Genomic DNA, 22,279 nt, shown 5'->3' with positions numbered 1-22,279 from the left:
TATTATACCCCCGTCACCATTCTATGGTGGTGGGTATAAAAATGAATTGGATAAAATTGTAAAAATTCTGTTTACTAAAGTTAAAGGACGTTCTTAGTATTTTTTGTTTTGTCATATTTTCATATTTCCTAAAAAATACCACCCTTTAAGGAATTTAATTTGCCTTGAATTATTAAGAAATTTCCTTCTTATGTCTTAAGAAAAGAAAAACAAAAATTCCACCATTGCTTGCTTATGTTTTTTTTTTTTCCTTTTATTATACAGTACTGAAACGGATATGTGCCTATGCCTGTGGAGATATTCGAAATTTCATGAAATATTCCCAAAGCCTTAAGACTTTTGCATACAAACACGTTTTAATGATGTCGTTTTTTTTTGTTCTCAATTTTTACTGTCGATGCTATCTAGTCTGGGATTTATGTCATTCCTAGGCTACGAGAAGTTCATTAAATACTTCATTAATTTTCATTGAATTGCCAATGCGTGGTTGGCATAAACGAAACAAATTCCTTTAGGAGATTGCAATGACGAAAAGGAACGGAAATCATTAAAAGCAGATGTCTTTCCCTGGGTAATAAAAATATTTGGTCTTTTAATGGTTGAACACTTCAAAAATTATTAAGTGTAAATGCTGGGTAATAAAGAAAAAATTATGGAATTAAAATAGGAAGTCAACTATAAACAACAAAATTATATAGAAAATACAATAAGAAGATGACAGTATCATTTCGCAAACAGACAAACATCAGTTTAAAAATTGAAATTACTGAATGAATTCCAATGAAAATTCCTCAAAATAATATCAAAGCTGTTTTGATGCTCTCTAATCCTCAATCAGAAGTTTTTTTTTTAAATTTAAGAACGAGTCAAAGATTTAATTTTAGGACAAAATATTTACACAATATAAAAAAATAAACATTCGACAAATTTAGAATTGTCGGATTATTCTAGCCCTACTTATAAATCTAAAATAGTTCAAAAACAATCTGGGTACCATTTACAGAAGCTTTCAAATATTCATAAATTACCAAAAATTTACTAAAATCATAAATATGAAATATATTCTGCTATATGACGCTTTGAATCAATAGAAACATTAATCTTTGCCCTGTCAATTCATCTCCAATAATACTTCATCAAATAACTTTATTTGCTTAAGTTTGAAAATGTTTAGCCAAAATTAAGTTTTCCATGATGACAGTCTTCATAATTTACCAGAGACCAATAATTCAATTGATGTTATTTGTGTTAATCGTTGATTTTTTAAATTTCCCCCACCCTAAAAAAAAAAAAAAAAAATCACAGATGATAGTCATCATTTTTCTCAATTATTGCTAATTTAATTATCAGTTTATGAAGATGAGCTCATCACCCTCATCTTTAGAACTTTACACCATTTGTCAAAGTCTTTGAGTGCTGTTGTGGTTGATTATTTATTTGCATCGAAGAGATACAAATATGAAACGTTAGCAAATTAAGAAGCACTTATTAATCATGAGCCTGTTGATAAAGGCCAAATGCTATTCGAGAGCCTATAACATATGTGTATGTGCGAGGAGACATTGGTCCCTCAAAGGGAACCAACCAAGCACCATGGCATACCAGCTATTGCCATTGCCAAGGTAATGGCAATGATTTGCCACAAAGCCATCTTGGATACAAGCAATCCATTTATCTGTTGGTCCACACATGTGGCAGCAGAGGCAGGCACTCTGGCAGCCCATAAATATCAAATGTATCTCTTTGATTTCACTTAGATAAACACAAGCGAATTGTTTTTCAAAACGCATATCGTTTTTTTTGTTGTTGCTTTTAAATTTAATAGCACATCACAACATATCAATGTTTATTAAACGATGATTTATAAACATTTGAATTGGTTCTTTTATTAGGTAAATGTGTTGAAATACCATAATGACATAAATGAAATGATATAACCGAGATATTGAATAGAATGGCAAGGCGTATTGAAATATTTTTATGCTTAGAATAATAATAATATTTATTATAAATTGCAATGTGATAAATAGACATTGGATTCTACAAATTTGATAACATATTGGAGCGTATAAGTAATTTTAATTGTTGTACATACGAGCGAATGATTAATTTTATTAGAAGCTTAACTAAAAAGAAAAAAATGCTTATGAGTATTAATTTCAAAAAAGATGAATATAATCTACCCACGAAGATAAATAAAATTCAAATTTTGTGAAGTCAATGATCTCCAAAGGAAATCGTTCTCTTTAGTTGAAATAATATTAAAATATAAAATATTATACTTGAAAAGAAATGGAGACTGCATTCACAATTTTTATAGAGTTATACTTCCATACATTGTATGGTTAAAATCTTTTATAAAGAAAAAGAAAAATTTGAATATACATTTATGTGGTCGAAGTTTTAGTGGTCTATACACGCAGAGAAGGAATATGATCACCTCAAACATGTTTCAAGAGCAAAATGTTATTTTTGGATAGTGACCATGTACCATGTTTGTCGCAAAAATGTTGTTTTCTCGCTAAACATGACATGCTTGCCGAAATCATATACATAATTTCCGAGAAAATAACATGTGTGCGATAAACATGTTATATGGTCACCATTCAAAAATAACATTTTGCTCTTGAAATATGTTTAAGGTGATCATATTCCTTCTCTGAGTGTATGGATATGATAAAAAAGATCCATGCATAGTGGGTATTATCCAAAGTACGATCTAACAAATCAATTTCAAGAGTCCCTAGCCTGCCATATAGACAACGTTACTAATATTAAATCCTTATGTTCCAACAAGTTTTGATATTGTAAAAAAAAAATATAAAAAGAAATTTGATAAAAATATAGCCAATATTTGAAGGGGAAAAATCTAGTTGAAGACTATTTTCCACACATTGATCTTGAGTAAATATCACGAATAGGAGGTATAAATAGGTAAATGAGTAAGATTATAAATGGGTAAATGAGTCGGTATCACAGTTGGTAGAATTCTACCAAAAATCGTAGATTTTTTACTGTTTGGTAGAATTGTTTATGTTTTGGTAGATGTTGGCAAATATTCCTCTCAAACTAAGAGGTACTTCACAAATTTTCTATAGAAATAAAATTTTGACAAAATTTTCTATAGAAATAAAATTTTGACAAAATTTTCTATAGAAATAAAATTTTGACAAAATTTTCTATAGAAATAAAATTTTGTCAAAATTTTATTTTATTTTATTTCTAAAGAAAATTTTGTCAAAATTTTATTTTATTTTATTTTATTTCTAAAGAAAATTTTGTCAAAATTTTATTTCTATAGAAAATTTTGTCAAAATTTTATTTCTATAGAGAAATTGTCAAATTTTATCAAAATTTTATTTTGATAGATTTTCTATAGAATTTTTTATAGAAATAAAATTTTGACAAAATTTTCTATAGAAATAAAATGTTGATTAAGTTTCTATAGAAATAAAATTTTGACAAAAGTTTCTTTACAAAAAATATTTCAACAAAATTTTTATAGAAATAAAATTTTGACAAAATTTTCAATAGAAATAAAATTTTGTCACAATTTTCTTTAGAATTAAATTTTGTCACAATTTTCTTAAGAAATAAAATTTTGACAAAATTTTCTAAAGAAATAAAATTTTGAGAAAATTTTCTATAGAAATAAAATTTTGACAAAATTTTCTATAGAAATAAAATTTTGACAAAATTTTCTGTAGAAATAAAATTTTGACAAAATTTTCTGTAGAAATAAAATTTTGACAAAATTTTCTATAGAAATAATATTTTGACAACATTTTCTATAGAAATAAAATTTGGACAACAGTTTCTATAGAAATAAAATTTGGACAAAAGTTTCTATAGAAATAAATTTTGGACAGAATTTTCTATCGAAATAAAATGTGGACAAAAGTTTCTATAGAAATAAAATTTTGATAAAATTTTCTTTAAAAAATATATTTCAACAAATCTTTTATAGAAATAAAATTTTGACAACATTTTTCATAGAAATAAAATTTTGTCAAAATTTCCTATAGAAATAAAATTTTGTCAAAATTTTCTATAGAAATAAAATTTTTTCAAAATTTTCTATAGAAATAAAATTTTGTAAAAATGTTCTATAGAAATAAAATCTGGACAAAGGCTTCTCTAGAAATAAAATTTGGACAGAATTTTTTATAGAAATAAAATTTGGACAAAAGTTTCTATAGAAATAAAATTTTGACTAAAGTTTCTATAGAAATAAAATGTTGACGAAATTTTCTTTAGAAAAAATATTTCAACAAAATCTTTTATAGAAATAAAATTTTGACAACATTTTTTATAGAAATAAAATTTTTTCAAAATTTCCTATAGAAATAAAATTTTGTCAAAATTTTCTATAGAAATAAAATTTTGTCAAAATTTTCTATAGAAATACAATTTTGTCACAATATTCTTTAGAAATAAAATTTTGACAAAATTTTCTATAGAAGTAAAATCTGGACAAAGGTTTCTATAGAAATAAAATTTTGTCAAAATTTTCTATACGATTTTTAAATAGCAACTGAATTAATAGCAGGCATCAACTGAATGTGAATGTCATATCATTCACAAACATTTGGTTGGAGAAATATCAGTGCAACGTGGATCGAGTACGACGAGTTGATGATCACAAGTGGTTTTGGGAATGAAAAAAATGTAACAAATTCAAGTGTTCGGGTGGAAAAAACGTGGCTCCTATTTTTCTCGCCGAAGTCCAATCATCAGTCATCCGAGGGGATTACTCACTTTGAAGCGGTCCAAAGGATGGAAGAAAGCAACATTTGGTTGGTAAGGTTATTGCGTCTCTATTTTGGAATTCGATTTATATAATTTTCAATGAAAAAGGAAGGGATATCAGTTCTTATAGGACCATTTAATGGACGAAATCGTCGAATAACGGCCTAATTTGAAGAAAAAGAATGTAATGATTCACCAATATCGTATGTTATACCTTTTCACAAGTCAATGAAAACGATGTTACTCGTGAAATGGACTTTTAATGCTTTTTTCTCTCAGCACTATTTCGTGTTCTCACCTCTCAAACGATTGCTCAAAGGGAAGGGACATTTTTGTCGAACCAAGAGATGATAGCCAACACTGACACCTATTGTAAAAAAATGGCAAATCGAATTGCCAAATTTCATATTGGAAAATTGTAGAGATCAGTGTGGTAATATTGGTAAGAATTATGGCAATTAAAAAATAAAAAAAGACGGGGAAAGTTTTCACCCCATTATGTTAAGCTCAATAATTAAGGATCTTCTTTTAATAGCACCCTTAGTGTGTGTTGCTTCGATTACCGAAAGAAGATAAACCATCACTGGTATTCGGCTGCAGTCGGTCCCATTAAGGCTTATGATTGTCAGTGGATATTGCATCATTGGAATTTGAAAACAATATTTATATAAACAGTGATTTATCCTCTACAAATTAAAATCCAGCATCTTGGAAAAGTTAACAAAAATTTATAATTATTGCCAAAGCATACAATGGAATCAAAACTCATTTCATTAATGTTTACTGCACATACCTTTAGTGCTGTTCAAATTGAATTATAGCATATAACAGGAATTTCGTATTGTTTTTCTTCTTTGTCTTAAGAAAACGTAAAAAAAAATTTCCACTTTATAGTTCTCCGAAATGAAATGTTTAATTGCGAAAACATGATGCTCTATAAACTCTTATTTCTCCCATATGTTGCTAATAATTAATTTCGAGCATTTTACACAGTCATAAACATAGCTAAAATATATGTTTTTAATATAATAAAGCCAAAATGAAAACGAATGACTGAGAATAATGTCTTTATGGGATTAATTTTCTTCCGTTGTTCCTGAGACCATAAATATCCTCAAATTGTTTATTAAATATTGCCATAACAATAAAACAGTAAATTGTGTAAGGTATTGCAGTCACCAGTTTACCAAAATACATTTATAACATCATAAACTTTTCATTTCATTAAATCCATATAATTCGATACAGGTTGATGCCAAACAAAAGTCGTTTAACTTTCAATTCGCAATAGCCAAAGTAAAAGGCAAGCAACAACTGGAGAAATGTGATACAAATAAATGTACAACATGGACTCATATGTATACACACAAGCACACATGCTCTTACATAAATATGTGTTAAATTCTCACAACAACTTACAAGTAAACACAAACATTTGTGAGTAAATGTATGCGAATGAGCTCGAATGTAGTCAGCTGTTCAGGAAGTCAATACTGCTTTATGCCAGTCAACAAAAAGAGTCTTTAAGAGTTTTTAACCCACCACATATACCAAACATTGAGTATGGTCTTGGAATTTAGTGTTTAGTATATGAATATATGTGAAAATATTTCTCAGCAAGAGAGTCATAATTCAGGAGAACTGTTAGTTGTTACTACAGAATCTTTATATTCATTTTTGATCAATAAGTCAAACGAGATTTTTATCTCTTCCCAAAAAAACCTTTATCTTGGATCCGGTAAAATTTTGACAACTTTTACTAAATATATAATAATCCTTAATGGTATATAAAGCTTCTCTTACCCAATTTTTTCTCTAAAAAAGTTAATGTTATTACACTCTTGAACAAACTTTACAAATATTTCCTGTGGTTTTAGAGGCTCTTTGAGGTGTTTGATAGGGAGTTGAAGCAAGAGAGAGGAAAACTCTCAGATGTCATATTAAAATGCTTGTATGTACAAGTGTACACGCCCACATTAACTACAACGAATAATATATAATATTAATTAAATGTAAAAAAAAAACTTAAGTCGAAACTTAACTACGTACGAATTTTGGTGTTAATTTATGTTGAAAGAAATTTAAAATTTCAATATCTTTAGATACTTCAGAACCTGGGGGTATTTAAACTGTTTCTTTTATAAAGACTTTACAAAAAAAAGTATTCGAAAATATTGTTGGACCATTTTGATTTATATTTTTATCTTTGAATTTGAAAACATTTTCACTATTTGTTTTGTCAGCGGATTATTGAATTAAAATCTTGCCATAATAGCAATTGATATGGTTGTAAAGAAACCAGATAAAGTGTTCTTAATAAACAAAATTGTTATAGTTAATCTTTGCAATTTTTTAATATTGGTTGGTTGGTTTAGTATTTTTTTCAAAAGAAAATCCAAATGTAGCCGTGGGCTTTTTTTGTTCATACTTTTATGTACAACCAGTCCGATACACAGAATTAATTTGTAAAAAAATTAAAAAAAAAAATAATTTAATTTGATATAATAACACTAGCCAACAGTTGTTTTGTGAATTGGTTCTAGCATAATTTTTCTCATTGATTTTGACCTACTAAACACGAAAATGAGTTTTAAAAAATTTTCTGTCGATTGGTTTTCGAGATACAAATTTTTGAATTTTTTTTTAAATTTTTGGAGGTACACTTACAATTTTGAGCATATCTATTGCTGTTAGCATCGTGTATTTTATTTTATATGTTTTTTTCTGCCACATTTTTACTAAAAAAACGCCGATTTTTAACTTTTTTAAGCCGCCAACATCCAAACTACTTACCCGATTTGAATGAGTTGTAGACGGCTCAATTTTCTTTAATTTGAGTAGTAGTAGGATCAAATAGGCCAAAGAAGACGAAAGATATGCTCAAAATTGTAAGTGTACCTCCAAAAATTAAAAAAAAGTTCAAAAATTTGTATCTCGAAAACCAATCGACAGAAAATTTTTTAAAACTCATTTTCGTGTTTAGTAGGTCAAAATCAATGGGAAAAAGTATGCTAGAAACAAATCACAGAGAAAATTTTGTTATTTGTGACCTAGTGTAATTATATTTATTTCATTTTGTTTTCCATTCGACCGTTTTCATTATTTTTAGATTCTTCAGTTATTTTATTTTATTTTTGATTATATCGATTATTTTACATTACTTTTTATAAGCCAGGAAAAAAATTGTATTTTAGACATGTAAAAAATTCTCTATCGGAATTAGAAAGGATATGTTGCGAAATTTAGTAGAAATTGAAATGTGATCAATATTTCAATTACACGAATTAAAATTTTAAAAACTTAAAGTTTGCTTTCTAAGTTTTTTTTTTGGTTAAACGATAAAGAAAAACCTAACGTTATGTATAAGGTAGTATACAAAAGAAAAATTCAACAATTTAACTTAATTTAATAAGAGCGCTGAACAAATGTGTATGAAATATTTATATTAGAAATTGTCATGAAGAAATAACTTGTCCCAAATTTTAAGCCAGTTATATCTACACCTAGGTTAGGTATAGTGGCAGCTCGTTAATCCAGGCTTACTTAGACTATTCAGTCCATTGAGGTACCACAGTGGTGAACTTCTCTCCCACTGAGTGCTGCCCGGTTCCATGTTGAGCTTAATGACAAGGGACCTCCCTTTTATAGCCTAGTCCGAACAACGTTTCACCTTACGGTGAAATCACAGAGAGAAGCTTTGAAACTCTCAGAAGTGTCACCAACATTATTGAGAATACTTCGTACTCCAAACCGGGACTGAACCCATGACCCTATATGAGTGGAATATGTTTATACCTAATATAAACTATTACACTAAAATATTTCTTGTTTACTAAACGTCATAAAATATTATCCAAAGGTATAAGTTGATCGGATAATGGTCATATTAGTTCAAATCCATTGAAACAATATACAATGAAACCTCTAAAACTTGGACATTCTGAAGTCTGGACACCTCTCAAAAGTGGATAATTGTCGTGATTCGTTTGCTATATATTTGCCTCCCATAGCGGAGCCTCCCAAATGTGTACACAATTTAGCGACCGTGTAGACCAGTGTTGCCAGTATTTTTCGGGCTCTTGTCCCCAAAATAAGACGCTTTCATCCCCAAAAATTCCCAATTTAATTTAAAATTCCCCACAAAAATCCCCAATACAGTTTTTGGCAAGTTTTTTTGAAAAAAGAAATAGGCTCTGCTGTAAAAAATCCGTCATAATCTAAAAATTGTAAAAATATGCAATTTTTGTTATACCAGTTTGCGGGTTACAATCCAAAAAATGAGAAGGGTGCTCAAAATATTATCTGATACAATTCCTCATCAGAATTAATTATTGGTATAAAGAGTCATCGAATTTGTGTCTTATGCAAATCATCTTCTAAATGCTCGAGAAATAAAAATAAGAGTTGGGTCAACATGTGTAGTTATGAATCAAAACTTAGTTCTAAATAGCTAAGAAATAAAATTGGGTGATCGATCAAAAGGCGTTGTTGCCCCGATATGAACTCTATTATATATGTTTTATATATATTTTCCAAATCAGTGATGTATGCAGGTGAGGGCCCAATACTTCGACCCAAGTCCTTACGAAATAAACAATTTCTTAGAAACAAAGTATATTGTAAAGTAGCTCTTGGAATAGAATTTTTTTCATATTTTGAAGATTCTCTGTACTTCTTAAAGCCCCTTTTTAAGCATTAGAAGAATTTCATACAAACTATAACTCAAACCCTGATTTGTTATACTGACCAGAATTCCCCACAAAAATCCCCAAATTTGTGGAAATTCTCCAGCAAATACCCAAGTCCCTAACCGAAAAATTTTGTACCCATTTACGAAAAAAATCCCCGATTTGGGGGAAAATCGCCAATACTGGCAACACTGGTGTAGGCGTCCACTTCTGTGAGGTTTCACTATATCACATTTCTATGGATGCAATTTTTAAGTTAGCCTTTGTTATCTCCACAACAAATTTGCGGAAGATGGAACAAAATTACAAAACTCTCATGAGTAGCCAACGGACAGACAGAAGAAACTCTACTGTTCTCACATTACATGTAGATCAAAATTATTTTACGTTACCTTGAGCACGAAGTGGTTATGAGTATGAAAGTTCCTTGAAATTTTAATATTGAAGTCGAAGCTTAATTACATATGAGTTTCAGCGTAAAATTATGTTGAAAGAAATTTAAAATTTGAATGTCTTCAGCTACACACAAAAAATTTTTTTCTGATTCAATCACTAAATTAATTGATCCAATTAATAATTGAAATGTCTTCAATCACAGAAATGATAGTATCAATTAACAAATTAATTGAAGGTCAATTAAAAAGTTAATTGATACAATTAAAAAATTAATTGATACTATTATTTTTGTGATTGATTTTTATTTCAATTAAAAAATTTGTTGAATCAATTAAATTTTAAATTGAATATTTTTTAAAACTCAATTAAAATTTTAATTGGAAAATTTTTCGTGAAATTTTGTTGTGTGTACTTTAGAACTTTAGGCTTCCTAAACTGTTTCTTTAATAAAGACTTTAAAACAAAAGTATTCGGAAATCTTTATCTTTGAATTTGAAAATTTAACTTTCATTATGTTGCATAGACTATTATTAAGTAAAAAATCTTATTAAGTAAAAACCAGATCTTTGCAATTTTGCAATGTTGGGATTTGTATGACTTCAAATCAGGATAAATGAAAAAGTTGGTTTAGTATTTTTTTCAAAAGAAAATCCAAATATAGTCGTGGGTTTTTTTGGTAATAGTTTTGCGTACAAATTTTAATTGTGAACATTTTTGCACTTTATTAATTAGCATTTTCATTTATTATTAACATTTTCACTTCAAGTCATAAGTGAATAGTGCCGACGCTAAAATGCCCATGGATCTCATTAAAAAAAATGGAATCAGCATTTCTTTAAAAATTAAAATTAAATTGAAATAATGATTCATGGTATAAAATGATATTGTTTAATTGTAATAAATTGTTCAAACTTTAACATGGTCATTCAACTTTAAAATATCAATATAAAAATATGTCTATAAAAGCTGTTTCAAAATTTCTACATTTTTTATAATATGTTCTAAGAGAACTTAAAAATATGTATAAATATTTATATTTTCCCATACAAAGTAAAAACCAATACACTATAATACAATAATGGTATTTATATTTACATTTTCGTTTACTCAAAAGGGCGCCTTTGTCTTTCTGAATTTTTTTTCTTTTGTTTAACAAATTTTAATTTAACACTTGAATTTCATTTGGATTTTTTTTAATTTGTCACAAATTCAATCTCTCGATGTTGTGTAAAATTTTCTTAAAATTTTAATTCTCTGAAATGTGTTTCAACTTCGCTTTCTTTCTTCCAAAGAAGTATTTGCACTAATAATTTTATAAGATTTTTTTTTTATTATTTTTGTTTTCCCAAAAATAGAATTAATATGCTATTAAGAGTTCTCTCTGTTTTCTTATTATGAAGAAGATTAAAGTGTATTATTTTCCTGGTAACGTTTATCACGAGTATCCTGTGCAGACTGATTCGAATTTGGCTGAAAACGTGGCTTTTACGTGAAGTGAATTTGAACAGAGCAGCGGCATATAGCCAAAGAAATACAAATGCGGGTGTATATTTGAGTGTGAGTATGTGTGCAAGAAATCAAGCAAAGCATTCGTAAGATGTACGATGAAACAACGAAGTAAGATATAATGCGCAAAATATAACTAACCATGGGCTATAGAGCAGCAGAAAATTTTCCTTTCATAGTGAGTATCAATGAAATTGTTTTTCAGATGTAAACATCAAGTCTAACATAGAAAGTAGAGAGTAAGCAAAAGAGAGCCAACATTAATGGACAAAATTTCCCAAAACATTGGAATAAAAGCATGCGACTTGTATATGCGTTTTATAAAGCAACATGTTGGAGAGAAAATATCCCCTTAATACAAATACTCACTCCCATCGATATTCGTAGATAACACGAAAATGTTGCATCGGGACCATAGACCGGGCAAAAGCCGGGTTGACGATGTAACATTAATTGTATCAACATGTGTATAAGTTTATGTAAATGTTTTTAATTAAAATGTTGCCATAACTAAGAGATAATGTATGGCAACATATAGAGACTCCAACAGCGCCTATAATGTTTGTTGTTTAATTTAGTTAGCAAAACACATTCAGCCTAATAGCCATTACGGCAAATCTCTCCTCAAAGCTGAAAATGCTTAACCACAATTCCCAATGGTAATTATTGTTTGTTGCAGACCGACCCCTTACTTGCACAACACATTGATATGTAAAACCAAAAACCACATTGCTACACATCCATCCTTTACGTTTACCCCTTTTTTAGGGGATCAAGACCCAAGGGTCAATCTTTTTGTTTGCTAATGTAGGGCTGTTTATTATTTAAACCACAATTAATTGTTGTTGTGGTTGATGGTGCGCTACAACTGAGCTGTGAGGATTTGTTGTGTTGGAGGAAGTGTTGATACGTATGTGTGTGTAAATACCCTTTTATGCCTTTTGGCTCTTTGGTTTCTGTTGACTTTCCTCAAAACGCCAACCACCACGGATGGATGCTTCCTCTTGTCTGTCTGTCTGTGTGTAATCTATTGTGGGTGCTTGCTTATCTTTTTCGTTGGTAAACTTCAACAAAGTTTCTGTCCTTCGTGGTTTTTGTGTGAAGATTTATGCATGTAATTCTATTCTTAATTACTGAAATTTGTATAGCAATGCGACATATATCTCTATTTATTTAAGACCTCCCACCAATTTAATTGGATTAAAAGTGTTGGATTGCTATACGAATATAGAGTGTATTTGAATAGAAAAGTGTATTCAGTCATTGTAAAAACTGTTGTTTCAAATGGTCTTTGTGATAATCACTTATAGATATTTTGGGAGATATTAAAATTTATATGTTATATTTGGTTTAGTTTGCCAAAGTCAGAGTTATAGAGGTGTCCGCTATCTGGATCAATAAAATTAAAATTAGGATACAGTTCTCATTTTTCGAGTTTTGATTTTATTTTTGCTATATATTAATAAAGCAATTCACGTACGTACGTCAAAAAATCCAAATTATTACATATACTTCAAAGTAAAAAAATGTTTTCTTAATTCCAAAAACTACCAAATATGCAAAATCCTCAAAATAAGTGTAAGCTTATATTTGAAGCGTTTTTGTCTTAAATCTAAAGACACAGTATTTAAATTAAATTATTAAATTGAAAATGCTTCTCTTTAACGGAGGGATGCAAATTTCCGAGATGTGTTTCCTAAAATTAATTAAACAAATTTTCGCAGAAAAAAATTATAAATTTTCTTTAAATTAAAAATTAACTATTTTAAAGAAATTTGTCGTTAACATTTTGTAGATTACGTGTCCTAAATTTTTGGTTGTTTTCAGGTTATATTTCACATTGAACTAAATTTGCGTAGCGTTCTCAGAATAATCTTTTAAAAAAGATCAGCATCTTTTGTATCAAATTTGCAGCGAGGGCGGTTCGGAAACTTTTTAGCCTATCAATGAAAGAGAATAATTAGTTTTTCAAAAATATTTTTATTTGTCAATATAATCTCCTGAAACTTCAATACACTTAGTCCAACGCTTTTCTAGCAATTCTATCCCTTGATTAAAATAGTTTTCCTCAAGGTCTTCAAAATAGTGGTGGTTTAAAGGGTGAAACGGTCAAAATTTGGTCAAGGGAAAACGCGTGTAAATCGGCGAAATCGTTTATTTAAAAAATCAAATTAAATTTCTTTTTCAAGTTCAATTAGTATAAAATTCAGGAAAAATATTCAGTTAGGCTTTCGCTTTTCCAAATCCGAATTGCCGGGCCTCACGCTTGACACCTGCCATCAGATTTTGTACAGCCACCTTGTCCACCTTCTTCGCCGCAGAAAGCCAGTTTGCCTTGAACTGCTGCTCGTCCTTAGCAGTTTTTTTGGTCTTCGGCGGCGTACCACTCCATGCCTTTTTACCGTAAGATGCCAAATCCGGCCAAAACAGTACGGAACAACCGTGTTTCTTAAGGAAAGGCAGCAGACGTTTATTCAAACACTCTTTGACGTAAATTTCTTGGTTGACAGTCCCGGAAACTATGAAAATGCTTGCCCAACCAGATATTTCTTTGCGAACTTTGACAGTTTTATGTGCTTGAAAATATCTGCTACCTTTCCCCTTCCTTTTGCCGTATAAAACTCCTGTCCCGGAAGCTGCTTGTAGTCGGCTTTGACGTAGGTTTCGTCGTCCATTACCACGCAGTCAAACTTCGTCAGCATCGTCGTGTACAGCCTCCGGGATCGCGCTTTGGCCTTCGCATTTTGTTTATCATCGCGATTTGGAGTCACTACCTTCTTGTAAGTCGATAGTCGACGTTCCCCAAACACTTTAATTACATTTGTAACGGTTGATTTGGCAACTTTTAGCCATTTTGACAGCTTTGCGTGCGAGTAGCTCGGATTTTCGCGATGCGCGAGCAAAATTTTGATACGCTGCTCTTCTTGCTTGGACGGCATTTTGACAACTGAAGAGGGAATTCCAAAATCAAAATAGGAACAACATTCTACACACACACACCTTCAAAATGAGGGGTGTTCAGGTGTTTTAAATGCAAAATTGAAAGAAATACGTCAAGTTTATATTGACCAAATTTTGACCTATCACCCTTTACAACTGTAATTGCATCTTCATTTGAAGTAAAACGCTTGCCAGCAAAGAATTTTTTTAGATTTGGGAACAAGTAAAAGTCACTGGGAGCTAAATCAGGAGAATAGGGTGGGTGGTCAAGCAACTCGTACTTTTAATTCGTTGATTTTAGCTGTTGTTAAAACACTCTTGTGCGCTGGTGCGTTGTATTGATGAAAAATAATTTTTTTGTGTTGTAAGCCAGGACGTTTTTCTCGAATTTGTACATTTAATTGATCCCAAAGGGTTACAATAGTACTCAGAATTTATTGTTTTACCCTTTTGCAGATAGTCAATCAATAAAATACCTTTGAAGTCCCAAAAAACCGTTGCCATAACCTTACCAACCGATTGAATTGTTTTTGCCACTTCCTCCAGCTTCAGTCCATTGTTTGGATTGTTCTTTTGTCTCTGGATTATAGTGGTGGATCCATGTCTCATCAACAGTTATGAAACGACGCTTAAAATCCATTTTATTTCGCTTAAAACGATCCAAACAAGTTTGAGAAATGTTCATGCGTTTTTGATCGACTGTTAACAAATGCGGCACCCATTTTGCAGAAAGCTTTTTCATCTGTAGTTCTTCATGCAAAATTACATGGACTCGATCATTTGAGATGTCCATGATATTAGCAATTTCACGCACTTTTATTCGGCTACAATTTCTGTTGTTGTTGCTGTTTTTGGACTTCCACTACGTGGTTCATCTTCAATGCTTGTACGACCACGTTTAAATTCAGCAACCCAATTTTTTACTGTTGCATATGAAGGAGCACTTTCACCTAACACATTCACCATATCATTATGAATTTCTTGTCCCGATAAACCTTTTTTATGTAAATATTTAATGACAGCACGCATTTCTAATTTTTCCATTGTAAAAAAATTGCGGATGCGTCTTTTTTGAACACCTGTTTCTATATGAAGGAGATCGAACCAAAATTTAACATATGTTCATAACAGAGATGGAAGTTTCTAAAACACTTAACTTTTTTCTGTTTATACCGCGCTTTTTGTGCTAGGCTAAGAAGATTCCGAACTGCCCTCGTAAGCATTTTTTCATACCAATATTTTTTTTAGTAAGTAATTAGTAGTAATTGTACTCTTTACTTATATTCAACATTTCATAAAATCGATTTATAACAAAATATTTTTTACAATATATGTATTTAATGTTTAAATATGTTGGCTTAAATATGAAGACAACCATGTTTGGCTTAATTATGAAAATCAGACGGTGCATATATACATATGGGAGTAAAATCCAAATATGAAACGTTATTTCAGTAATACAGGGGGTAGATAAGAAAACTTCTTAAAATTCTTAAAAAATATATCCCCAAAGGTGATATTACACAAACGTTTTAGGAAACCATTTAATCTGATCTGCTTCAGAGACGGGCTTGATGTGGGAAAAAATTAATTTTTGAAGAAAAAATAAAATAACTTAACCTTCAACAAGAGTTTGTTATAAAAATAAATGAACTAGATCGATAATTGTTTTTTTTTTTGTTTTTGTGTTTGTTTTGACAAGTTCATAATTTATAGAAAGCTAAAATTATTTCCTAACATTTCTATTAAATCATTTATATTTGCCTTCCTTGTGGCCTACAACGACAAGAACATCAAACACATAATTCTAGCCATGCAAGACGAACAATTTCGATACCAGTACAGGAAAATAGGGTCCTTACTTGTATTGTACCTTTGGGGTTTTCCAGATGAATGCCACTCTACCTCATTATTAAACAAGAGATTCACTAACAAATTGCAAAACCAGACAAAAAAGCGTTTAAAGCCAAATAAAGCCACTTGTTGCCAAACAAGGGAACAAGAACGACATACTCTTTGGAATTAATCTACAGATTCACATACAGACATAGAACCCACTAACATTGTTAACAACAGACATTTATGGTTTTTAGCATAGAATAATAATTCATGTTTTGGTCATGTTGTAAAACTCACTTCCTCTCTGTAGAGCTCATGCAGATATATCCACACACACACACACAGACTCATAAGCAGTTCAAGGCAAACAAAGGCCAAACAAATTTAATATAGAGGCCAAACTTATAACACAACTCTCGTTCTCCCACCATCTCTTAAGAACGTTGAGTGTTCTCATTGAAAGGCGAGGCTAGTAGTTTACACACACACACATCCTCATACATGAACCAAACTCAAATTCCCACAACGTGAATGTGAATGTGTTCTGTTGTTGTTGGTCTGCTTGTTTATGATTATTATTGTTATTGTTGGCATTAGTATTCTGTACAGTTTACTGGAATGTGCGAGTAAATGCATCAATGATAATTTGTGTATGTGTGTGTGTGTCTATATAATTATGAATACAATTGGACTCAGACAAAAAGACGTTTATGACTTGTACTCCTTGTTGATTCAACAAAACACAAAAGCAACATCTCATTAAATTGAACTACATTACAAGGATGAAGAAAGCGCCAAAATGAAAATAAGAGTCTGTTTATTGTTATTACATTGCCAAAATATTTGCTGCAAATGAAAACATTAATTGCTTTTTTCCAATAGAGCTATAAAGGACGATTTTATTACAGAGGACTACTGGAATATCAAAAACATCATAAACAAGATGATGACAATGTAGAGAACTGCTGTAAAGGTATCACATCTATCCACAAAGGTGTCCCATTCTATATCTTGGAGTTGAGCTTTTTATGGATAATAATTTGATAAATTACAATGTAAGAGATGTGAATGCATGTTGAACGATTAACATCATTGTCAGCAGTTTGAATAGCCATGGGGGAATTGACATTTATTACTGTACGTTTATTTTCATCATAGCTGTCATCTTTATTGTTGGCTTAGTTTTTTTTTTTTTGGTTTTTTGTTCAACAAATATACAAACAAACAATTAATCATAAAATACTCGTAATCGAAGCGGCAAGTCTGTTGCTGGCTGTTAACATTTAGGACCGGAAACCGGATTTGTTTTTGTAATAACTTCCTTTTAGCATTTATGGGCATATCATTTTGGCGTAATAAATGATTTATATAGCCTAGGTTACTTTGAACATAATTGATAGGAAAGCATAGAGCCATTTTTATTCCTCCTCAATGATAATAAACATTCGCAACACTTCACAAAGAAGAGAAAATATTACATCATTAGAATGAATTTCATTTCAAATGGTTCCAATTACTTGGAATATTGTTTTGTGAGATAATTCCTAGTGACAATTGTTATATATTCTTCGTTATTGCCATAATAGAAAATTTAAGCGGTCCAGTTATGAGAGGTTAATTTTAATGTGCTATTAGAGTTTTCATATTTGTGAGAATTCAAAGTATTTTTTTACTTTTCTTTTTTTTTTTATTGTTTAAATCAAAAAATGCATTGATTATTCAACTAAATAGTATTCCTAGCGCGATAGTGTATATTCAGAGCTGTGGTTTTTTTGGGATAATTATCGGAAATTTCCAACAAAGTATTGGCTCTCTTTGATACCATTAAGTCTTTTCATAATGATGGCTGTATTGATTCCCCCATTCTACCCTCCATAATATACCTAACATATTTACAAAAAGTTTGGAAACCAGGCCTAAGGCTATCATCCTTTAAATGTTAGATATCGTATATATAGCATCCAAAACATAATGCAAAGAAAAAATAGAAGAAAATGAATCCAGCGTTTGCTGTGCCATTTTCACAAAATATACTCTTTACCATAATGGCTCTTTTCCGTTCCATAACATTTCATTGGCTTATTGCCAATTCTCGCAATTGAAGCCATCCAATATTGTGGCATGAATGCAAGAAAAATATCTTTGTCTCTTCTCTACGAAAGGATATATAAGGCAAGTGATCGGTTTGGTCGTTATTAAAGTATGTTCTTTTGTTTTCAACAAAATCTTCATTAATTCTGAAATATTTCCATAGAACAAAGAATTTGACTAATGTACACACCAGGATTCGAAAGTGTAACACATACATACATACATTGGATTTCATCAATTCTATATATGTGAAAGAATATCCCAAAGCTTTTGATTGTTATAGCTTTTATTTGCTCGTGAATACTTTTACAAGCTCATATCTTCAATTACATCTTCTTTCACAACATAAACCATGCAGTTCATATCTCTAAATTGTGGGCCAACCCCACCCCACATACTTAATTTGATCACGTTCGTTTGCAAGACACAATTTGGGTTTCAAAAACACATCTTCCCTCATTGTGGAGAATGATAATGAAGCCATTTCATTTCTTTCATTCTATTCGAAACATTGAAGGCAACTTTCATTTTGTTTTGCCATGGAGTGTTGGTATGTGATTTACAAACATTTTCTTTAAATTGGGGCCAAGCAAATAAAGGAAACTTTAAGCGTAACAATGAATACAAATATGGAAGAGCTATATAACAGAGTATAAATGAAAAGAAATTTTTAAAGCAAATGCTAGAATTAAAGGAAATTCTGATTTAGAAGAAAAATTAAAACAAACATGTTGATACTCGTTTTCTTATAAATAAAAGGAAAGATAATTAAAGGGAGTATTGACAGCTATCAAAATAATATAAGTCTAATTTTGTAAAATTAAATTTCTATTGGAACTTATATGAAAAACTGCAACTATGAAAAATTGGAAGAATTAACTTCCAATTCCAAAAATTATAAACTTAAAAATTTCATATATAAAAATTTTCCATTCGTTTTGTTGTTGTTGGTTTTGTTCTTTAAACATTGTTGTTGTTTTTTATTTCAGCTTAAAACCATACATTGACTAAACTACAAGTGTAGCTTAACCAACAGAGGAAAAGAATGTTTGTCAAATTTATTTGGGCAAAGCCCTATAGACTGCAGGATGGTTGGATGGACGCACGTTTCGGAATTACCATATTCCTCATCAGCATCCTCTATTTGCAGCAAAACTATCAACCAATTATCAGAATAAATTCAGGCAGTTCATTAAACCCAAAAATGAACCACACTTGAACCTTCCGAAAAAAGGTTTTGCATGATAGCCGGCTTATGCCGAAATAAATTCGAAACAAACATGTTTTCTATGAAAAACTTTATTTATGAAAAAATTTTATAATCAGTTTCACATGAACATTTTCTATAAAAACTTCATTTATGAAATTTTTCTATAAAAAAACTTAATTTATGAAGGTTTTTTATGAAAAACCTAATTTATACAATTTTTTTATGAAAAACTTCATTTATGAAAATTTTCTATGAAAAACTTCATATATGAATAGTTTCTTTGAAAAGTTTCATTTATGCAATTTTTATATGAAAAACTTCATTTATGCAATTTTTCTGTGAAAAATATAATTTATGAAATGTTTCTATGAAAAACTTCTTATACAAAAATTTTCTACGAAAAACTTCATTATAGAAATTTTCTATGAAAAACATCATTTATGAGAAATTTCTATGAAAAACTTTTTTGTATAAATAAATTGTCTATGAAATTTTTCTATAAATTACTTCATATATAAAAATCTTCTATGAAAAACTTCATTTATACAATGTTTCTTTGGAAAACTTAATTTGTGCAATTTTTCTATGAAAAACATAATTTATGAAATTTTTCTATGAAAAACTTCTTATACAAAAATTTTCTATGAAAAATTTCATTATAGAAATTTTCTATGAAAAACTGCATTTATGAAAAATTTCTGTGAAAAACTTTTTTATATAAATAAAGTTTCTATAAATTACTTTATATATAAAAATTTTCTATAAAAAACTTCATTTATTAAATTTTTCTATAAAAAAAATTAATTTATAAAATGTTTCTATGAAAATCTTCATACATGAATAGTTTCTATGAAAAGATTCATTCATGCAATTTTTCTATGAAAAACTTCAATTATGCAATTTTTCTATGAAAAACTTCATCTATGCAATTTTTCTATGAAAAATATAATTAATGAAATGTTTCTGTGAAAAGCTTCTTATACAAAAATTTTCTATGAAAAACATCATTTATGAAAAATTTCTATAAAAAACTTTTTTATATAAATAATTTGTCTATGCAATTTTTCTATAAATTACTTCATATATAAAAATTTTCTATGAAAAATTTCTATGTAAAACTCCTTATATATAAATATTTTTCTATGAAAAACTTCATTTATGAAAAGCTTTTATAAACAGTTTCATATATGAAAATTTTCTATAAAAACTTCATTTATGAAATTTTTCAATAATTTATAAAATTTATCCATGAAAAATTTCATTTATGAAAATTTTCTATGAAAAACTTCATATATGAATAGTTTCTATGAAAAATTTCATCTATGCAATTGTTCTTTGGAAAACTTCATTTGTGCAATTTTTCTATGAAAAACATAATTTATGAAATTTCATTTATGAAAATTTTCTATGAAAAACTTCATTTATGAAAAACTTTTTTATATAAATAAATTTTCTATGCAATTTTTCTATAAATTACTTCATATATAAAAATTTTCTATAAAAAACCTCATTTATGAAAAATTTCTATGAAAAACTTTTTATATAAAAAATTTTCTTTGAAAAACTTCATTTATGAAAAAATTTTATAAACAGTTTCATGTATGAAAATTTTCTACAAAAACTTCATTTATGAAATTTTTCTATGAAAAATGTAATTTATAAAATTTCTCTATGAGAAACTTCATTTATGAAAATTTTCTATGAAAAACTTCATATATAAAAAATGTTCTATGCAATTTTTCTATGAAAAACTTAATTTATGAAATTTTTCTATAAAAAACTTGCATATATAAAAATTTTCTATGAAAAACTTCATTAATGGAGAATTTCTATAAAAAACTTCATTTATAAATATTTTCTTTGACAAACTTCATTTATGCAATTTTTATATGAAAAACTTCATATATAAATATATTCTATGGAAAACTTCATTTATGTTTTATTTTTTTCTATGAAAAACTTCATTTATGAAAAATTTCTATGAAAAACTTTTTTATATAAATAAATTTTCTATGCAATTTTTCTATAAATTACTTCATATATAAAAATTTTCTATGAAAAACTTCATTTATGAAAAATTTCTATGAAAAACTTCTTATATAAAAAATTTTCTTTGAAAAACTTTATTTATGAAAAATGTTTATAAACAGTTTAATGTATGAAAATTTTCTATAAAAATTTCATTTATGAAAGTTTTCAATGAAAAATGTAATTTATAAAATTTTTCTATGAAAAACTTCATTTATGAAAATTTTTTATGAGCTTCAATTATGAATTTTTTCTATTGAAAATTTCATTTGTGCAATTTTTCTATTCAAAATTTTATTTATGCAATTTTTCTTTGAAAAACTTCATATATGAAAAATTTCTATGAAAAGCTTATTATATAAAAAATGTTCTATACAACTTTTCTATGAAAAACTTAATTTATGCAATTTTCCTATGAAAAACTTAATTTATGAAATTTTTCTATAAAAAACTTGCATATATAAAAATTTTCTATGAAAAACTTCATTAATGGAGAATTTCTATGAAAAACTTCATATATAAAAAAATTTCTATGAAAAATTTCATTTATAAATATTTTCTATGAAAAACTTCATTTATGCAATTTTTATATGAAACACTTCATATATAAATATATTCTATGAAAAACTTCTTTTATGATTTTTTTTCTGTGAAAAACTTCATTTATGAGTTTTTTCTATAAAAATCTTTCATATATAAAAATTTTCTATGAAAAACTTCATATATAAAAAATTTTCTATGAAAAATTTCATTTATGATTTTTTTCTGTGAAACCTTCATTTATGAAATTTTTCTATGAAAAACTTCATTTATGAAATTGTTCATATCAATG

The 22,279-nt window shown here is 28.5% G+C and overlaps 1 protein-coding gene across 2 annotated transcripts in view; it reads right to left on the bottom strand.

Moving 5' to 3' along the window:
• The window catches only part of Cbp53E (Calbindin 53E), an 83,456-nt gene extending 72,161 nt beyond the window's left edge, over window positions 1–11,295 (bottom strand). Inside the window, exon 1 of one of the 2 annotated variants that reach the window (XM_075310084.1) lies at window positions 10,929–11,295. The gene's annotated coding sequence lies outside the window, so the exon portion shown is untranslated. The remainder of the gene's footprint in view (window positions 1–10,928) is intronic. The other variant, XM_075310087.1, reaches the window with a different exon arrangement.
• Window positions 11,296–22,279: the final 10,984 nt, after the last annotated feature.

This window comes from Haematobia irritans, chromosome 5, assembly GCF_050003625.1.
Source record: "Haematobia irritans isolate KBUSLIRL chromosome 5, ASM5000362v1, whole genome shotgun sequence".
NCBI lineage: Eukaryota > Metazoa > Arthropoda > Insecta > Diptera > Muscidae > Haematobia > Haematobia irritans.
Note: the sequence above shows the minus strand (reverse complement) of the source record. Positions and strands in the feature narration are given on the sequence as shown.